Here is an 18052-nt window from a genome sequence, read left to right on the forward strand (position 1 = left end):
CGGAACGCCCTTCTTTGGATTAAAGATGGAGACAAGTGATTGGTGGTCAGTCAGCAAGGTGAACTTTTGCCCATGCAGATAGTGGTTGAATTTTTTTGCTCCGCATACTAGGCTGAGGGCCTCCCTGTCGATCTGGGCGTAGTTGCGCTCGGCTGAGGTTAGTGACCGAGACGCAAAGGCTACTGGCCTCTCCAACCCGTCTGGGAATTTGTGCGACAGCACCGCTCCAATACCATAGGGTGATGCATCACATGCCAACCGGATTGGTAGTGCTGGGTTGAAATGGGTCAACACCTCTTTTGATGTGATCAATTCTTTGCACTTCTGGAAAGCTCATTTACATTCGTCATTCCACTTCCATAGTACCCCCGTTTGCAGTAGAGTGTTCAGTGGGTGTAATACTGTAGACAAATTTGGTAAGAACTTATGGTAGTAGTTCACCAGCCCGAGGAACGACCTCAGTTGTGACACATTTTCCGGTGCTGGAGCCTTGACTACTGCCTCAATCTTTTCAGGGGACTTATGTAACCCCTCTTCATCAATAACGTGGCCACAATACGAGATCTGCTTCTGGAAAAACTCGCACTTGTGGCGATTAGCTCGTAGCCCATATTCCTTTAATCTAGTGCGCACCTTCTCCAGGTTGGCGAGGTGATCACTGTCATTTTCGCCCGTGACCAGGATGTCGTCCAAATAACACTGGGTCCCTGGAATCCCTTGCAGGACTTGATCCATTGCCCTCTGCCAAATAGCCGGAGTCGATGCTACCCCGAACACCAGCCGGTTGTATTGATAGAGACCTTTATGAGTGTTGATCATGAGGTATTGTTTCGAGGCTTCTTCTACCTCCATTTGCAAGTACGCCTGGGCCAGATCAATTTTGGTAAAGCGTTTACCTCCAGATAGCGAGGCGAAAATATCCTCAATCCGTGGAAGCGGATATTGTACAGTGTGAAGGACTGGGTTCACTGTCACCTTACAATCCCCACAGTTGCGGACCTTCTTTGGTTCCCCAGGCGTATTACTCAACGGCCTCTTCATTACAGGAATGATGGGTGTAGCCCACTCACTCCAGTCTACTTTGGACAGTACTCCTGAACGTTCCAACCCTTCCAGCTCTGCTTCGACGGCTGTTCGGATCGCATAAGGCACCGGTCTGGCCTTAAAAAACTTTGGGCTTGCATTTTCCTCTATTTTAATCGTTGCTATTATGCCTTTTAGTGTTCCGAGTCCCTCCTGGAACACTTCTTGTGCGTCAGTTAGCATTTTTGACAGTCGTCCAGGTGTGACGCCGTCATCCTTTTTGGCCTCAACCTTCAGTGCCTGTATAGAATGCCAATCTAATTGTATCTTCCGGATCCATTCACGTCCTAGTAGTGGTGGTCCTCCATCTGGCAATACATATAGGTCCATTTTAGGTATTTCCTGGCCTTTGTATATCACTTTCACCCTTATTTTTCCTTTGGGGTAGACTTTTTGCCTCATGTACGTCTTCAAGACAATCTCTGTAGCTTTCAAGGGTATATGTGAAAATAGCCGCTTGTAGTCCCTTTGGTTTATGACTGTTAGGGCTGATCCAGTGTCCAATTCCATTTTCACTTGGACTCCGTCTATCTTGAGTGTGACCCAGATAGTCTGGTGATCCTCCATTTTGGTTACCTTATGTAGTTTCAGACAACCCAGCTCCTTGCTTCCGGAGTCTGTATCACTTTTCTGTTCGTCTGAACTACTGTCCATCACCTTATGTACCTTTTTGTACTTCTCCTGTGGAGATTTCTTGCTGTTGGTTTTCTTCTCTGACCTGCAGACACTTGCTATGTGTCCTACTTTTCCACACTGTCTGCACACTTGGTCCTTGAACCAACAATCCTTCTGGTCATGTGTTGTTCTGCCGCAGCGATAACACTTCCCTGTTCCATAGGTCATTTCATTGGTGCCATATTCTTGCGGTCTCCATTGTATCTCTGCAGCGCCCCGTGCGTCTGCTTCGTGTGATACTGCTATGCTGAAAGCCTTGTCCAGTGTAAGAGTCTTTTCTGATAGAAGCCGTTTCTGGGTTCCTTCGCTTTGAAGCCCACACACAAACTTGTCCCTTAACGTATCTGCTAGTCCCACTCCAAACTGGCAGTGTTTCGATAGCTTGCGCAGTTCCGTTAAGTACTCAGCATTACTTTCGTCTTTATGCTGGTTCCTTTTGTGGAACTTAAGTCTTTCTGCTATCAGCAGCGGTGTGGTGTTTAAGTGGTCCTGTAGGATTTCTACTATGCTTTCGAAATTCTTATCCACGGGCTTCTCTGGGGTTATTAGATTTTGCAGTAAGCCATAAGTTTTTGCACCCATGGAATTTAACAAAACCAGTGCTTTCCTAGCATCTGGCACTTCATTCACCCTGCAGTACACCTCAATGCATTCCACATATGTCGCCCAATCTTCGACTTCATTGTCGAACGCAGTGATACTGCCACTCTTCGACATCCCTGGGTGTGAATTAACTGTCTAAAATGGCGTCTCCCGCGCTCTCCCTTCTTCTCCGCTGGCACAAAATGGCGTCTCCCACGCTTTCCTTTCTTCCCGCGCTCGCCCTTCTTCTCCGCTGTGGCTTCTAAAAATGGCGTCTCCCGCGCTCTCCCTTCTTCTTCGCGGCTCAATGGCGTCTCCCGCGCTCTCCCTTCTTCTCCCCGCGGACGCGGTTCAGCCCTTGAGCCCTGGCTGTGCTCTGTGCGTGCTCCTGTGCGCCTTTCCCATTGCCGTCGCTCGGTTTTCAACCCGGCTGCTGCTTTACCCTCTCTCTCTCTCTCTCTTTGTTTTTCCTCGACGCCGCTCGGTTTTCAACCCCCGGCCATGCCCTGTGCGCTTCACCCTCTCTCTTACCCCGTCGACACTGCTCGGCTTTTTCTGTGCCGTCGGTCGGCTCCAGCCGCCGCTGTCCGGGAAGTGTCTGCGCTGTACCTGTTGCCAATCTGTTGCTGGATCGTCGTGGCTGGGGAACCAAGCCCGGCTCTCAACAGCCTCCCCTGCGATGTTTACTCTCTGCCGGATGACTGGGCGGTTGCTCGTGGTCGACGCCCGTGCTTCTGGCCTCGGCTTTCTTCCACCGTCCTCCCGGAGCGAATCCTTGAAGGGAAATGCAGAGTTGCAGGCAGATTCAAATCGACCTCGTCGCCACTGTTAGATCCATGATTCTTAAAGTAGGATGTTTTCCAATAACTACACGGAGGCTGTAAATTAACAATCAACAGACACCCCCCCTCAACACCTCCCCCCTCAACACCTCCCCCCTCAACACCACCTCCCCCCTCAACACCCCTCTCCCCCTCAACACCCCTCTCCCCCTCAACACCTCCCTCCTCAACACCTCCCCCCATCCCCCCCTGAAGTGCCGAACAATGGTCTGAATCCAAAAGGTTAAGGCTTAAAACTCATGGCTTGTATTAAGTAAGAACATAACATAATATTAACACAGGGTAACCATCATTCATCACCGACCCCACCTTTATGAGTAAAACCCAGCTCTTATAAGTAAGACTCCCACCAATCCGAAGGATCCAGAGGAACAGGGCTAGGGAAGAACATTAGTGATTACACCTGTAAAACATTCCAAACATTAACGAGTACAACACAACAGCCAACACAAATGCCAGAACACAGAGTTATTTCATCACACCCCCTCAACACCTCCCCACAAAACCACCCCCTCCTCCCCTCCTCCCTCCACCCCCATTCCCCCCTCCACCCACTCCCCTTCACCCCCACCCCCTCCAACCCCCTCCTCCTCCCCCCTCCACCCCCTCACCCCTCCAACCCCCCCTCCACCCCCTCCCCCTCCACCTCTCCCCCTCCACCCCCTACTCCCTCCACCCTCCTCCTCCACCCCCTCCCCCTACCCTCTCCCCCCTCCACCCCCACCCCCCTCACCCCTCCAACCACCCCTCCCCCATTTCCCCCCTCGACCCCATTCCCCCCTCCCACCACCCCTTCACTCCCTTCCCCTCCACCCCTCCCCCCTCCACCCCCTCCGCCCCTCCCACCACCCCCATTCCCCCCTCTCCCCCCCTCCCCCCAGTCCCTTCACCCCCTCCCCCCTCCCTCCCCCCTTCACCCCTCCACCCCTCCCCCATCCACACACCCTCCCTCCCCTCCACCCCACCCCCCTTCACCCCCACACTTGACTTGAATGTGGTGCTGAGTATTCATTCATACTCGGTGACCTCTCACCGCGTGACTGACACGAGGAGAATTTGTTTAAAGTGTGCGATCCCGACACTGATGCTCATGAGTGATCTTTTGTGCGTGTAAAGGGGCATTATTTATTATTTTATTTTTGATTAAAGCTGATAGAGATATTGTGTGATTGGGCCCAGAAATATTACTGATTTTATGAAAAATATAGAATTTTGGAGTCTTGACGTAGGGATTGTTGTATTAGCAGCCTATTTATTTGTAAAACGAAACTATCTTGCATACTAGGGAGGTTTACTCTCACCCACAGGGAGAATCTCAAATGCCGTTGCTTAAGATATATGGATTGTAGAAAAAAAGGAAGACTTGCATTTATATAGCACCTTTCACGATGTCCCAAAGTGCTTTACAGTCAATGAAGTACTTTTGAAGTGTGGTCACTGTTGTAATGTAAGAAACGCGTGTAAGATTCTCAAAATTCACAGATCCCCCAAAGCTAGAAGAAAACCCTAAGGAAAATAACTTTGGACTCTTTCTAAACAGGTTTCAGGATGATAAAATAAAAGGGCATGTTTGGACCTGTACAGGGAGAAAAGGCTGCAACAGGGAATGGGATCAAGCTCTGTAAAGACAGTTTGTATATTGGAGTAAATCAAATTGTCTGGGGAACTGTGTAACCTCAATTCATCCTAACAATCGATCCACGAAGGAGCAGTCCCCACCCAAAACACAGGACCCATCCAAAACATGCATAATGCAAATCACCTCGCCAACCTACATAGAAATCTCAGGCTCAGACAGGATACTCGAAACCTGAATATAACTATGACAATGAACTAGGCGATCAACAACTCATTGACTAAACAGTACAACATCCCAAAACCATTCTTCCCATTTTTTAAATCAAGTTACCTTAACGAGCCCGCCCAAATCAAACAATAAACCCGGACTGATTTGGTGCGCAGATTAGGAGGCCCCAATTAGTATAATTAAAGGCCTGTTTTCTAAAGAAAGTCAACTCTCCAGAAGTTGGAGACAACTCAAGAAGTTCTCTCTCAGAAAGCTCGCCCCAGAAGCAACACACAAGAGAAACCGAAGCATCGAAATGGGGCAGCATTCTACCGTACACCCAAGTTCAACAGCTTCAGTGACCCTGGACATCGTTGGACACCCCGTGGCAACAAAAGCCTTACAAAACTACCAACAAAATATTACCACCAACCAATCCGGTAATATTGAGCCACCGCGACCAAAGAAAAACAACTCAGGAGAAAACCCGAAGATTCAAAAGTTTCCACTCTACGATCTATTCCTGACTTACCCCGGGTAAGATTTTTACTTAAAAGGAAGTCTAAACCCTATCTCTACCGAAGAAAAGTGGGAACTCACCCCATAGATCCAAAACGCACCCTACCGCATCAGCGGACTCGCGAAGAGTGACCAGCAGATAGTCGAAGTCCACTACCGCATACGGGGTATGGCAGACACCAACCAACACATCCAGTGAACCCCGAAACCGCGAACCAGCTCAACTGTCAAGGATTCATTTTGGTGAGCATTATCCCTGGTCCTCTAGAGTCCAACTTACCTAGAAAGTGAGATTGGGAGGGGTGACGTATTTTTCTACTGTATTTTCCCTCGTATGTATCGAAGTGTTCCCCATTTTTATTACTGTAGAAGATTGCTGTGTTGTATTTTCTTTCTTGAATAAAGATCAAAGTTTCTTGCACCAAAACCAGTTGTCTGCTGCACTTGTGTCACAACCCCCAAATAAGCCCAAGGTCTAGAATCAAGGGAGTGGGAGCAATGCGAACCACTCAGAAATCAGGGGGGAAGCTGACCCACACACCACCCCCTACATGCAGCAGCCAATTTGCCAACAGCAAGCTCCCACAAACAGCAATGTGATAATGACCAGATAATCTGGTTTTTTTTAGTGATGCTGTTTGGTGCTCAGTTTGGGTTCTGCCAAGACCACACAGCTCCAGACCTCATTACAGCCTTGATCCAAACGAGGTGTGGTGAGACCACATCTTCAGTATTGTGTGCAGTTTTGGTCGCCTTATCTGAGGAAGGATGTTCTTGCCATGGAAGGAGTTCAGCGAAGATTCACCAGGCTGATACCTGGGATGGCAGGAATGACGTATGAGGAGAGATTTGGTCGATTGGGCTTGTACTCGCTGGAGTTTAGAAGAATGAGAGGGGATCTCATTGAAACTTATAAAATTCTGACAGGACTGGACAGACTAGATGCTGGAAGGATTTTCCCGATGGTCGGGGAGTCCAGAACCAGGGGTCACAGTCTAAGGATAAGGGGTAGGCCATTTAGGACAGAAATGAGGAGGAATTTCTTCACCCAGAGAGTGGTGAACCTGTGGAATTCTCTACCACAGAAGGCAGTAGAGGCCAATACATTAAATATATTCAAGAAGGAGTTGGATATATTTCTTAAGGCTAAAGGGATCAAGGGGTATGGGGAGAAAGCAGGGACCAGGTACTGAATTTGGATGATCAGCCATGATTGCATTGAATGGCGGAGCAGGCTCGAGGGGCTGAATGGCCTACTCCTGCTCCTATCTTCTATGTTTCTATGTTTCTATGTAAACATGGACAAAAGAGCTGAATTCCAGAGGTGAGGTGAGAGTGACTGCCCTTGACATCAAGGCAGCATTTGACCGAGTGTGGCATCAAGGATCCCTTGTAAAACTGAAGTCAATGGGAATCAAGGGGGAAACTCTCCACTGGCTGGAGTCATACCTAGCACAAAGGAAGATGGTTGTGGTTGTTGGAGACCTATCATTTCGGCCCCAGGAATTCGTTGCAGGAGTTCCTCAGGGCAGTGTCCTAGGCCCAGCCATCTTCAGCTGCTTCATCAATGACCTTCCCTCAATCATAAGGTCAGAAATGGGGATGTTCGCTGATGACTGTGCAGTGTTCAGCACCATTCACAACTCCTCAGATAATGAAGCAGTCCATGCCCGCATGCAACAAGACCTGGATGACATTTGGGCTTGGGCTGATAAGTGGCAAGTAATTATTTGTGCCACAAGTGGCAGGTATTGACTATCTCCAACAACCGAGAGTCTAACTACCTCGGGATTACCATCACCGAATCCACCACCATCAACGTCCTGGGAAGTCACTATTGACCAGAAACTTAACTGGACCAGCCACATAAATACTGTGGCTACAAGAGCAGGTCAGAGGCTGGGTATTCTGCGGCGAGTGTCTCCTCCTGACTCCTGACTCCCAAAGCCTTTCCACCATCTACAAGGCACAAGTCAGGAGTGTAATGGAATACTCTCCACTTGCCTGGATGAGTGCTGCTCCGACAACACTGAAGAAGCGCGACACCATCCAGGACAAAGCAGCCCGCTTGATTGGCATCCCATCCATCACCTTAAACATTCACTCCCTCCACCACCGGCGCACCGTGGCTGCAGTGTGTACCATCTACAAGATGCACTGCATCAACTCGCCAAGGCTTCTTCGGCAGCACCTCCGAAACCCGCGACCTCTACCACCTAGAAGAACAAGGGCAGCAGACGCATGGGAACACCACCACCTCCAAGTTCCCTTTCAAGTCACACATCATCCTGACTTGGAATATATCGCCATTTCTTCATTGTCGCTGGGTCAAAATCCTGGAACTCCCTCCCTAACTAGCACTGTGGGAGTGCCTTCATCACACGGACTGCAGAGGTTCAAGAAGGTGGCTCACCACCACCTTCTCAAGGGCAACTAGGGATGGGCAATAAATGCTGGCCTTGCCAGCAACGCCTACATCCCATGAACGAATTAAAAAAAAAGACTCCCCCTGCCAAGGAAACCATCCTCCCTGGCCTCTACCCTGTCAAGCCCTGTAAGAATTTTGTATGTTTCAATGAGATCCCCTCTCATTCTTCTAAACTCTAGAGAATATAGGCCTAGTCTAACTCAATCTCTCCTCATAGGACATCCCCCAATCCCAGGAACCAGTCTGGTGAACCTTCGTTACACTCCCACTATGGCAAGTATATCCTTCCTTAGGTAAGGAGACCAAAAGTGTCCACAATACTCCAGGTGTGGTCTCACCAGGGCCCTATATAATTGCAGTAAGACATCTTTGGCTCTTATACTCAAATCCTCTTGTAATAAAGGCCAACATACCATTTGCTTTCCTAATTGCTTGCTGTACCTATCCATGTTGACTCTGCCCAAACCTATTATTATTTTCTAAGTGCCCCGTTACCACACCCTTAATAATAGATTCTAGCATGTTAACTTTCAGTGATTCTTGTACAAAGGACACCCAGGTCCCTCTGAACACCGACATTTCCCAATCTCTTACTATTTAAAAATACTCTGCTTTTCTATTTTTCCTACCAAAGTGGATAACTTCACATTTCTCCACATTATATTTCATTTGCCATGTTCTTGCCCACTCACTTAACCTATCTATATCCCTTTGAAGCCTCTTTGCATCTTCCTCACAACTTACATTCCCACCTAGCTTTGTATCAACAGCAAACTTGGATATATTACATTTAGTCCCCTCATCCAAATCTTTGATATAGTTTGTGAATAGCTGGGGCCCAAGCACTGATCCTTGTGGTACCCCACTAGTTACAGCCTGCCAACCTGAAAAAGACCCGTTTATTCCTACTCTCTGTTTTCTGTCCGTTAACCAATCCACAACCCATGCTAGTATATTACCCCCCAATCCCATGAGCCCTAATTTTGTTTAATAACCTCTTGTGTGGCACCTTATTGAATGCCTTCTGAAAATCCAAATACACCACATCCACTGGTCCCCCTTATCTATTCTGTTAGTCACAACCTCAAAAAACTCTTAACAGATCTGTCAAACAACGATTTCCCTTTCATAAATCCATGTTGACTCTGCCCAAACCTATAATTATTTTCTAAGTGCCCTGTTACCATGCCCTTAATAATAGATTCTAGCATTTTCCCTTCTATTGATGTCAGGCTCACTGGTCTGCAGTTCCCCCGCTTTTCTCTCCTCCCTCCTTTCTTAAATAGTGGGGTTACACTTGCGGGGCTGAGTTTCTTTTTAACCCCATCGCCTTCAAAAGATTCTGTTTTGCCCCCAGGCAGTCAAACTCTTGTGGGATTGATTGCCTTGGTCTAGGCAAGGCTTGGGGTCTTTTTGAAGGCCTCAACTTGGGTGAAATCCGCTGAGGCTTTTTAAGGGTGTAAAGGGCAGTATTCTCAGGATAGTTCAAGAGCTCCCTTGACATACATAAGACGTAGGAGCTGGAGTAGGTCATTTGGCCCCTCGAGCCTTGCTCCGCCGTTAAATAAGATCATGGCTGATCTGATCTTGGCCTCAACTCCACTTCCCTGCCCGCTCCCCATAACCCTTGACTCCCTTACCATTCAAAAATCTGTCTATCTCCACCTTAATATATTCAATGACCCAGCCTCCACCACTCTCTGGGGAAGAGAATTCCAAAGATTCACGACCCTCTGAGAGAAGAAATTCCTCCTCATTTCCGATTTAAAAGGGTGCCCCCTTATTCTGAAATTATGCCCCCTAGTTCTAGATTCCCCCACGAGGGGGACATGTGGCAGAGGGGCATGGAAAGGAAAGATTTGCAGAGCTATGGGGAAGGAAATAGGGCGAGTGGTTCAAAGAGCCGGCACAGGCACGATGGGCTGAATGGCCGCCTTCTGTGCTGTAAGATTTTATGATTCTAATAAGATTCGATTTTGCAGATGGCTGACAGATATTCGTATTTTCACCCCAGGTTTAAAGGATCGCAGAATCGCAGAATTGCAGAAACCCCCACAGTGCAGATAGAGGCCATTTCGGCCCATCGAGCCTGCACCGACACATATTCCACCCGATCCCCGTAACCCCTACACCAACACATATCCCACCCTATCCCCGTAACCCCACGTATTTAATCCCCCTAACACTAAGGGTCAATTTATCATAGCCAATCAACCTAACCCGCACATCTTTGGACTGTGGGAGGAAACCGGAGCACCCGGAGGAAACCCACGCAAACACGGGGAAAATGTGCAAACTCCACACAGACAGTCGCCCGAGGCCGGATTCGAACCCGGGTCCCTGGCGCTGTGAGGCAACAGTGCTAACCACTATGCCACCGTGTGAGAAAAGCGTGAAAGAGGAAATGAAAATAAGACTTGCATTTATATAGTGCCTTTCATGAAATCCCAAAGCACTTTACAGCCAAATCAAGTACTTTTTGAAGTGTAGCTGTAGGAAACACTACAGCCAAATTGCACACAGGAAGAATCTACAAACTGCAATGTGATAATGACCAGATAATCTGTCCCATGGGAGCTTTTACATCCACCTGAGAGGGCAGACGGGGCCTCGGTTTAACGTCTCATTTGAAAGACGGCACCTCCGACAGTGCAGCGCTCCCTCAGCACTGCACTACAGGGGAGCTATCCCCGGTGTCCTGGGGCCAATGTTTATCTCTCAACCAACATAACAAGAAAACAGATTATCCGGTCATTATCACGTTGCTGTTTGTGGGAGCTTGCTGTGCGCAAATTGGCTGCCGCGTTTCCTACATTACAACAGTGACTACACTTCAAAAAGCTCTTCATTGGCTGTAAAGCACTTTGGGACGTCCGGTGGTCGTGAAAGGTGCTATAGAAATGCAAGTCTTTCTTTACTGTCTAATCTATCCTTTCTGAACTGCGGTGCCCAGAAATGAACGCAATCCCATTGATTGTGAAAATATCCAAAGGCGCGTTACAGAGATTTAAAGGTGAATAGTAGAAATTATAAGTGGGTGCGGAATCAAGGAGCAGGAGGGGTGACAGAGCTTGGTCAGAAAGATGGAGAAGGTTTTTTAAAGTTGGAGAGGCAGGAGGCAGAGGGATTTAGCAAAGGAGTTACAGAATCAGACAAATGAAGGCTGTGCTACTAATCTTGGCTGTAAAGCACTTTGGGATGTCTGGTGGTCGTGAAAGGCGCTATAGAAATGCAAGTCTTTTTTTTTACTTTGAATTGTTAGCTTAGAAATTCTGCTCAGTTCTCTGGGGTGGGACTTGAACCCACAACCTTCTGATTTATAGAGACAAGTGTGCTACCCACTGAGCCACAGCTGACAGCGAAACAAGCAAATGAAATTTATTTGGTGAATTGTTGCAAGAGCAGGAATGTTAAACTCCTCAGCTCATCAACCCCGCCGCTATTTCACTTCTCGTTTGGTCTGTGTACGGTTCTGGCGCCACCTGGTGGGAAGATGAACAGGAGCTTTCAATAAGGTGAAAACCCTCGGTCTACAATCATTGGTCAAGTGCCTGACGAAGACAGCTCACCCCCCCACCTCCCACCTCTATAACTTTCTCCAGCACTACCAGCCCCCTGAACCCCGGTAATTGTCCTAATCCCACGTGCCCGCCATATCCCTTTATTCCCCTTTCCTGTAACAACCTAACTTTTAACCCTGGCTCAGTGGGCCAGCACTCTCACCTCTGAGTTGGGAAAGATTGTGGGTTCCAAGTCCCACCCCAGAGACTTGAGCCCATTATCCAGGCTGGCACTCCACTGGCACAAGTGTTGTCTTTCGGATGAGGCGTTAAACCGAGGTCCCATCTACCCTCTCAGGTGGACATAGAGTTACAGAGTCATAGAGTTATACAGCACAGAAAGAGGCCCTTCGGCCCATCGTGTCCGCGCCGGCCATCAAGCCCTATCTATTGTAATCCCATTTTCCAGCACTTGGTCTGTAGCCTTGTATGCTGTGGCGTTTCAAGCGCTCATCTAAATGCTTCTTGAATGTTGTGAGGGTTCCTGCCTCGACCACCCTTTCAGGCAGTGAGTTCCAGATTCCAACCACCCTCTGGGTGAAAAAGTTTTTCCTCAAATCCCCTCGAAACCTCCTGCCCCTTACCTTGAAACTATGCCCCCTGGTTATTGACTCCTCTACTAAGGGGAAAAGTTCCTCTCCATCTACCCTATCTATGCCCCTCATAATTTTGTACACCTCAATCAGGTCCCCCCTCAGCCTTCTCTGCTCTAAGGAAAACAACCCCAGCCTGTCCAGTCTCTCTTCATAGCTTCACCGTACTGAACTCCTCAAATAAACTCTAAAGCCTGCACATCTGCCAATGCACTTTATTATGGTTATGTTTATGTTAATGTATTACAAGCCAAATGTATGTTGAATGTTTAAATGTCTTAATCTAAATGTACACTCTCGGGAGCCGCAAGCCTACATTTTGTTGTACTGCACTTGTGCACTAACAATGACAATAAAAGTTGATTTGATTTGATTTGAAAAGATCCCGCGGCCACTATTTCGAAGAAGAGCAGGGGAGTTATCCCCGGTGTCCTGGGTCAATATTTATCCCTCAACCAACATCACTAAAAAGAGATAATCTGGTGATTATCGCATTGCTGTTTGTGGGAGCTTGCTGTGCGCAAATTGGCTGCCACATTTCCTACATTGCAACTTCAAAAAGTGCTTCATTGGCTGTGAAACGTCCTGAGGTTGTGATAGGCACTATAGAAATGCAAGTCTTTCTTTTAAAATGTTTACATGGTCAATCACTAACTCTGATATTGCCTTCCACAGACATCATAAACATCACAAAAGACGTTCCTCCACCAGAAACCCGCTCCGAGTTAAAATCCACCCCATATCTCGCTCCGAGAGAAACAAGTCTTTCAGTAGCTTATTTACATAGAGTTAAATTTTCCCTCCAACCACCTCCCTTTCTCACTCAGGAGGTATGAGCTCCCCCATGAGGCTGGGGATCGGGACTGCACAGGATAATCTTGCACAGGTTGAGCATCCAAAATGCGGAATGTTCCGGGATCCGGACTCCGGGACGATTGGTGGCAGGGCCGTCCGGAATCCGTAAAATATTCCATAATCCGGAACTCCGGATTTTGAACGCTCAACTTGTACTTCAAAAAGCCACTAACTTTTGTTGTCTTTTTTTTTAATCCTATGAAAAATGCGAGTGATGCAATAAAACTTTAGTGTTGTGTTTTATCCTCCTTAATCTGCACAGCTGCACTAAGTGTCTCCGCCAGGCTGCGGCCGCGGCACCACGCCGCCCTGGTGGCCTGGTGTGGGCCATCGGATGCTCTGCAATGCTCGCAGCGTCCCTGCCCTTTAACAGAAGGGGAGGGGGCGCGGAGAAACGCGTCAGCGCCACGCGGGAGCGGCCCAGGCATTTCCGGACTTCGGAACGTGTTTCTGATGTCCAAAGTCCGGAAACGCCCGAGCCCAGGTTGCGATATTTCCGGACTTCGGACATCAGAAAGACGTTCCGAAGTCCTTGAATAACATGAAAACCGGCTCGGCCTCGGTCCCGAGGTTGCTGGATTCGGGACGCCCAACCTTGTATCATCAGTCAGGCTGTGTTGGCAGTAAATGAGCTGCAGGCTCTGAGGGCCCACGTTGTGGCAGGCACTGGGTCATTGGGGATTTGTCGTGGAGGGTGTTGCACAGGGAAATCCCGTGCAATAATTATTTAGGCAGATTCACGGACTCCCAGGCTGCCTGCAATTTCTGCAGCCTGGAGGAGTCCGTTTCCCACCCTATACACAGAGTGCAAGAGGTTGCAGCTCCTGTTCCACTATTTGAAGGAGCTGCTCCTCGATTTTTGGCTGCACTTCAGTCCCACGCTCCTGATCTTTAGTCACCCGGTGCGGAGAGGGTGGGGGTTGGGGGGGCGGTAAGTGGGCAAGTCCATGGATCTCCTCGTAGGACTGCTCCTGAGCCTGGCCAGCAACTGGTCCAGGCGGTGGGCGGTCGAGTGGGTCGTTTGGCCCGACTGCCTGCCTCTCTTCCACGGCTACATTTGTGCCCGGGTGGCCCTGCAGATGGAGCATGCGGTGTCCGCCGGCACGCTCGAGGCCTTTCCGCGACCAGTGGGCGCCGCAGGGGACTGGAGTGCATCGTCGCCCGGAATAAAACTTTCATTTGATTTGTTTAAGTTGCATTTAAAAGTTTCTGTTTAAGTTACAGTTTTATTGGTGGTGCCCCTTTAAGAAGGGGGGGGGCAAATGCTATCTCCTAATTGGCGATGACACCCGTCATCATTAAAGTAATAAACCAATGGGAAGTAGAAAGCTGTTGCCATGGCAACTTTCCTCAACTCAGCCAGCTTCTTTCTGACCTGCCTCAGCTCGGGATTCTCTGGGTCGGGCGGACAGCATGGAATTTGCCCGCTATCCCCGGCCAGGCAATCACTTGTAGGGGAAGGGAAGAGGCGGGCTGGGGGCGTGCAGAGGAGCATTCTCTGCTATTCCCTATGGATCAGCCCAATTTTCCACGGAATTACACAGAGTTTACAGCACAGAAACAGGCCATTCGGCCCAACTGGTCCGTGCCGGTGTTTATGCTCCACACGAGCCTCCTCCCACCCCTCTTCATCTCACCCCATCAACATAACCTTGTATTCCTTTCTCCCTCGTGTGTTTATCGAGCTTCCTTTTAAATGTATCTCTGCTCTTCGCCTCAATTACTCCCTGTGGTAGCGAGTTCCACATTCTAGTCACTCTCTGGCTAAAGAGGTTGCTCCTGAATTCCCCATTGGATTTATTAGTGACTGTCTTATGTTTATAGTCCCTAGTTTTGGTTCCCCCACAAGTGGAAACACCTTATTCAGTGGCGCCCCGGGCGCCAAGCTCGCCTGGGCGCCGGAATTACCGCTCCGGACGGAGCCACTTGCGCCAGCCCAATATTCAGTTTCAGCGCCCCAAACGGAAGCGCAGCACTGCTCGAGGCACCCCACATCCCTCTTGGGGTGCTGCAACTGAATATCGCAGCGCAACGTGCCGCAGCGCCACACGCTGCGGCACGGCGTGCTGCAGCACTGCAGGCCTTCCTCCCCTTCTTAAAGGGGAGGGGCCTGCACCAACGCGATCGGAGATTGCGAGTGTCGGCAAAAGAGCCCGGCACCGAGGAAAAGTGCCGGGCTCTTAGGACACAGCCGGCACTGCCCCGGCGGGGGGGGGGGGGGCTCAGGAGGCCGGAGGCGGTGGCGCGAGGAGGTGCTGGCAGCTGGCCAGCAAAAAAAATGGCTGCCTCGCACCTCCTCTTTAATTAGCGCCACTACCGCCACAGGTAGGCCCCCCTGAATCAGTCACAAATTGCGACCGGCGTTACAGCGGGGGGCGCGACCAAATATCGCGATCAGGGCGGTAGTGGGGCGCTGAGCACACCGATGACGTCATCAGTGGCAGCGCAGCGCTACAGGCTAACGCCGCCATTAGCGCCCCACTAAATTTCGCGGGAGGCGTGGCCAGTGGCGCTAAACCCACTAAGTGCACTCTTTGGGCGCTAACTGGTGGCGCAGCCCACCGAATTTCTAGGCCATTTCCCACATTTCCTGGATCAGAAACTCAAGCGCCACATCCCAGGTTGCCAACTCTGGTTGGATGCATTCCTGGAGGCTTCTTCATAGGACCTCCTCGCTTCCAACTTCCGCACCCAGTAAAACAATCCTCTTTCCGATCTTCACATATTTTTATAATTAATGAACAAATGTCTTAAAAGAAATATGAAAAAAAAATTTTTTAACGCCCCATTGATTTTCCTCACGGGGTTTGTAATCGTCCAGGAGATTAACCTTCAATTCCTGGAGACTCCAGGGCAATCCTGGAGGGGTTGGCAACCCCTCCCCCCTCGCTGCATCGTGGGAACAAGCAGCTCGCTCCGGAGAAGCCTCCGTTGCTCTGGAATTTCACAATCCAAAAGTCGGCCCCCGCCGTGCACCGAGGCAGTGGTCCGTTCAACTGCTGCGTAGGTGCGGAGCCTCCACCAGGGAGCAGGCATCCTTTCCCTGGTAACAAAGGGTTAACAGGCCAGGACCGAATCTTCACCGGGATTGTATCAGTAGTGCAGCATTGTGGGGTTTTGATAGAGTAGATAGGGAGAAGCAGTTTCCACTGGCAGGAGGGTCGGTAACCAGAGGACACTGATTTAAGATAATTGGCAAAAGAATCAGGGGGGTGGGGGGGAAGATGAGGAGACTTTTTTTTTACACAGCAAGTTGTTGTGATCTGGAATGCGCTGGGGAATTGGATAAATACTTGAAAAGGAGAAAAGAGCCGGGGGAGAGTGGGACCAATTGGACAGCTTTTTCAAAGAGCCGGCATGGACATGATGGGCCGAATGGCCTCCTTCTGTGCTGTAAGATTCCACGACCACCTGATTCGCACAGATCAAACTTTCAGTCCGAAGCAACCAAGTGACCGACAAAGCTCATGCTCGGACACCAGGTGGCGCTGCAGCTAATGAAATGCCTCTTTGCACGCAGACGTCCCTGGTCCAGACGCCCATGGACCAGATGTCCCTGGTCCAGGCATCCCTGGTCCAAACGTCCCTGGTCCAGACGTCCCTGGCCCAGACGTCCCTAGTCCAGACGTCCCTGGTCCAGATGTCCCTGGCCCAGACGTCCCTGGTCCAGACGTCCCTGGCCCAGACATCACTGGTCCAGGCTTCCCTGGTCCAGACATCCGTGCTCCAGACGTCCCTGGTCCAGACGTCCCTGGTCCAGACATCCGTGGTCCAGACGTCCCTGGTCCAGACGTCCCTGGTCCAGACGTCCCTGGCCCAGACGTCCCTGATCCAGACGTCCCTGGTCCAGATGTCCCTGGTCCAGACATCCCTGGTCCAGATGTGGTACCTGAGCCATTCATTGTACAGCCTTCGGTGGAGAATGAGATCCGGCTGCAGGAAACTTCCACAACTTATAAAAAAAGCTATTATTTGTTACACATTTAATTGTGCAGTGAGTGGCACTTAGCCTTTATAAAGCTCAAAAAGGATTCAGCAGAGTGGAGGTGGTATCAGTGGTGGCAGTACTTAAAACAGCGGGAGACCAGTCAGCGCGGACCTAATCGGAGGCGGAATCAGCGGCAGCAGAACCTTCGACAATTCCCAAAAAAACAAGGAGTGAAATCACAGGACAGCAGGTAGGTGATTGGTTGGTGAGTATTAAGGTTTTTTTCCTCTCTTTTCTCTCTTACCTAGGACAGTGGTTTAAACTAGAAGCGGGAAACTACAAAGTACTGTTTTAAATTTATAGCTTAACTAGTTAAGCTAGTTAATATAACTATAAATAATCATTGAATAAAGACTTTAACTAATTAAATAAATAAAATAAGACTACATTAAGATACGGCAGGGCAGGTTGTGTGTCTGGACTGCAGTCTGTGGGAGTTTGTGAACAGCGAGACTGTCCCGAGCAAACACGTCTGCAGGAGATGTCTCCATCTCAAATCTCTCCGGCTCAGAGTCACTGAGATGGAGTGCGAGTTGGAGACACTCGACACATAAGGGAGGGGGAGGAATTTCTGGACAGTTTTATCCACAATACAGTCACACCCCAGAGGAAAGCACAGGTTCAGGAAAGGGAGGGTGTGACTGTTAGGGAGACGGGTAGTGAGGATTTAGGAGAGGTTGAGAAGGAGGTCCCGCAGACACTGGTCCTGTCCAACAGGTACGATGTACTCACTACCTGTGAGGTCAAGGAGAAAGACTGCGGGGAGGACAGCCACAATGCAGACCAAGGCACCGTGGCTCAGAAGGCTGTCCAAGGGGGGGAATAGCAGAATAGAAATGTGGTAGTGATAGGGGACTCTATTATTAGGGGGATAGGTAGCGTCCCCTGCAGCCATGAACGAGAATCCCGAAGGTTGTGTTGCCTACCTGGTGCCAGGGTAAGGGATATCTCACGGTGGCTGGAGAGGAACTTGGAAAGGGAGGGGGTGAATCCAGTTGTCATGGTTCATTTTGGAACAAGCGACATAGGTAGGAACAGGGAGGAGGTCCTGCTGAAAGTGCTCTAAATTAAAAAGCAGGACCTCAAGGGTAATAATCTCTGGATTATTGCCTGAGCCACGTGCAAATTAGCATAGAAGCAA

At 49.5% G+C, this 18052-nt stretch overlaps 1 pseudogene across 1 annotated transcript in view; it reads right to left on the reverse strand.

Annotated features, from left to right (window-relative positions):
- Nucleotides 1-14418, reverse strand: part of LOC147120876 (peroxisomal biogenesis factor 3-like) — a 50998-nt pseudogene extending 36580 nt beyond the window's left edge. Inside the window, exon 1 of the transcript XR_015075323.1 lies at nt 14299-14418. The product of XR_015075323.1 is annotated as a peroxisomal biogenesis factor 3-like (transcript). The remainder of the gene's footprint in view (nt 1-14298) is intronic.
- Between the last annotated feature and the right edge of the window lie 3634 nt (nt 14419-18052).

Source organism: Somniosus microcephalus, chromosome 3, assembly GCF_052327205.1.
Source record: "Somniosus microcephalus isolate GS21.2 chromosome 3, FLI_Smic_1.0, whole genome shotgun sequence".
In the NCBI taxonomy this organism is placed as follows: domain Eukaryota; kingdom Metazoa; phylum Chordata; class Chondrichthyes; order Squaliformes; family Somniosidae; genus Somniosus; species Somniosus microcephalus.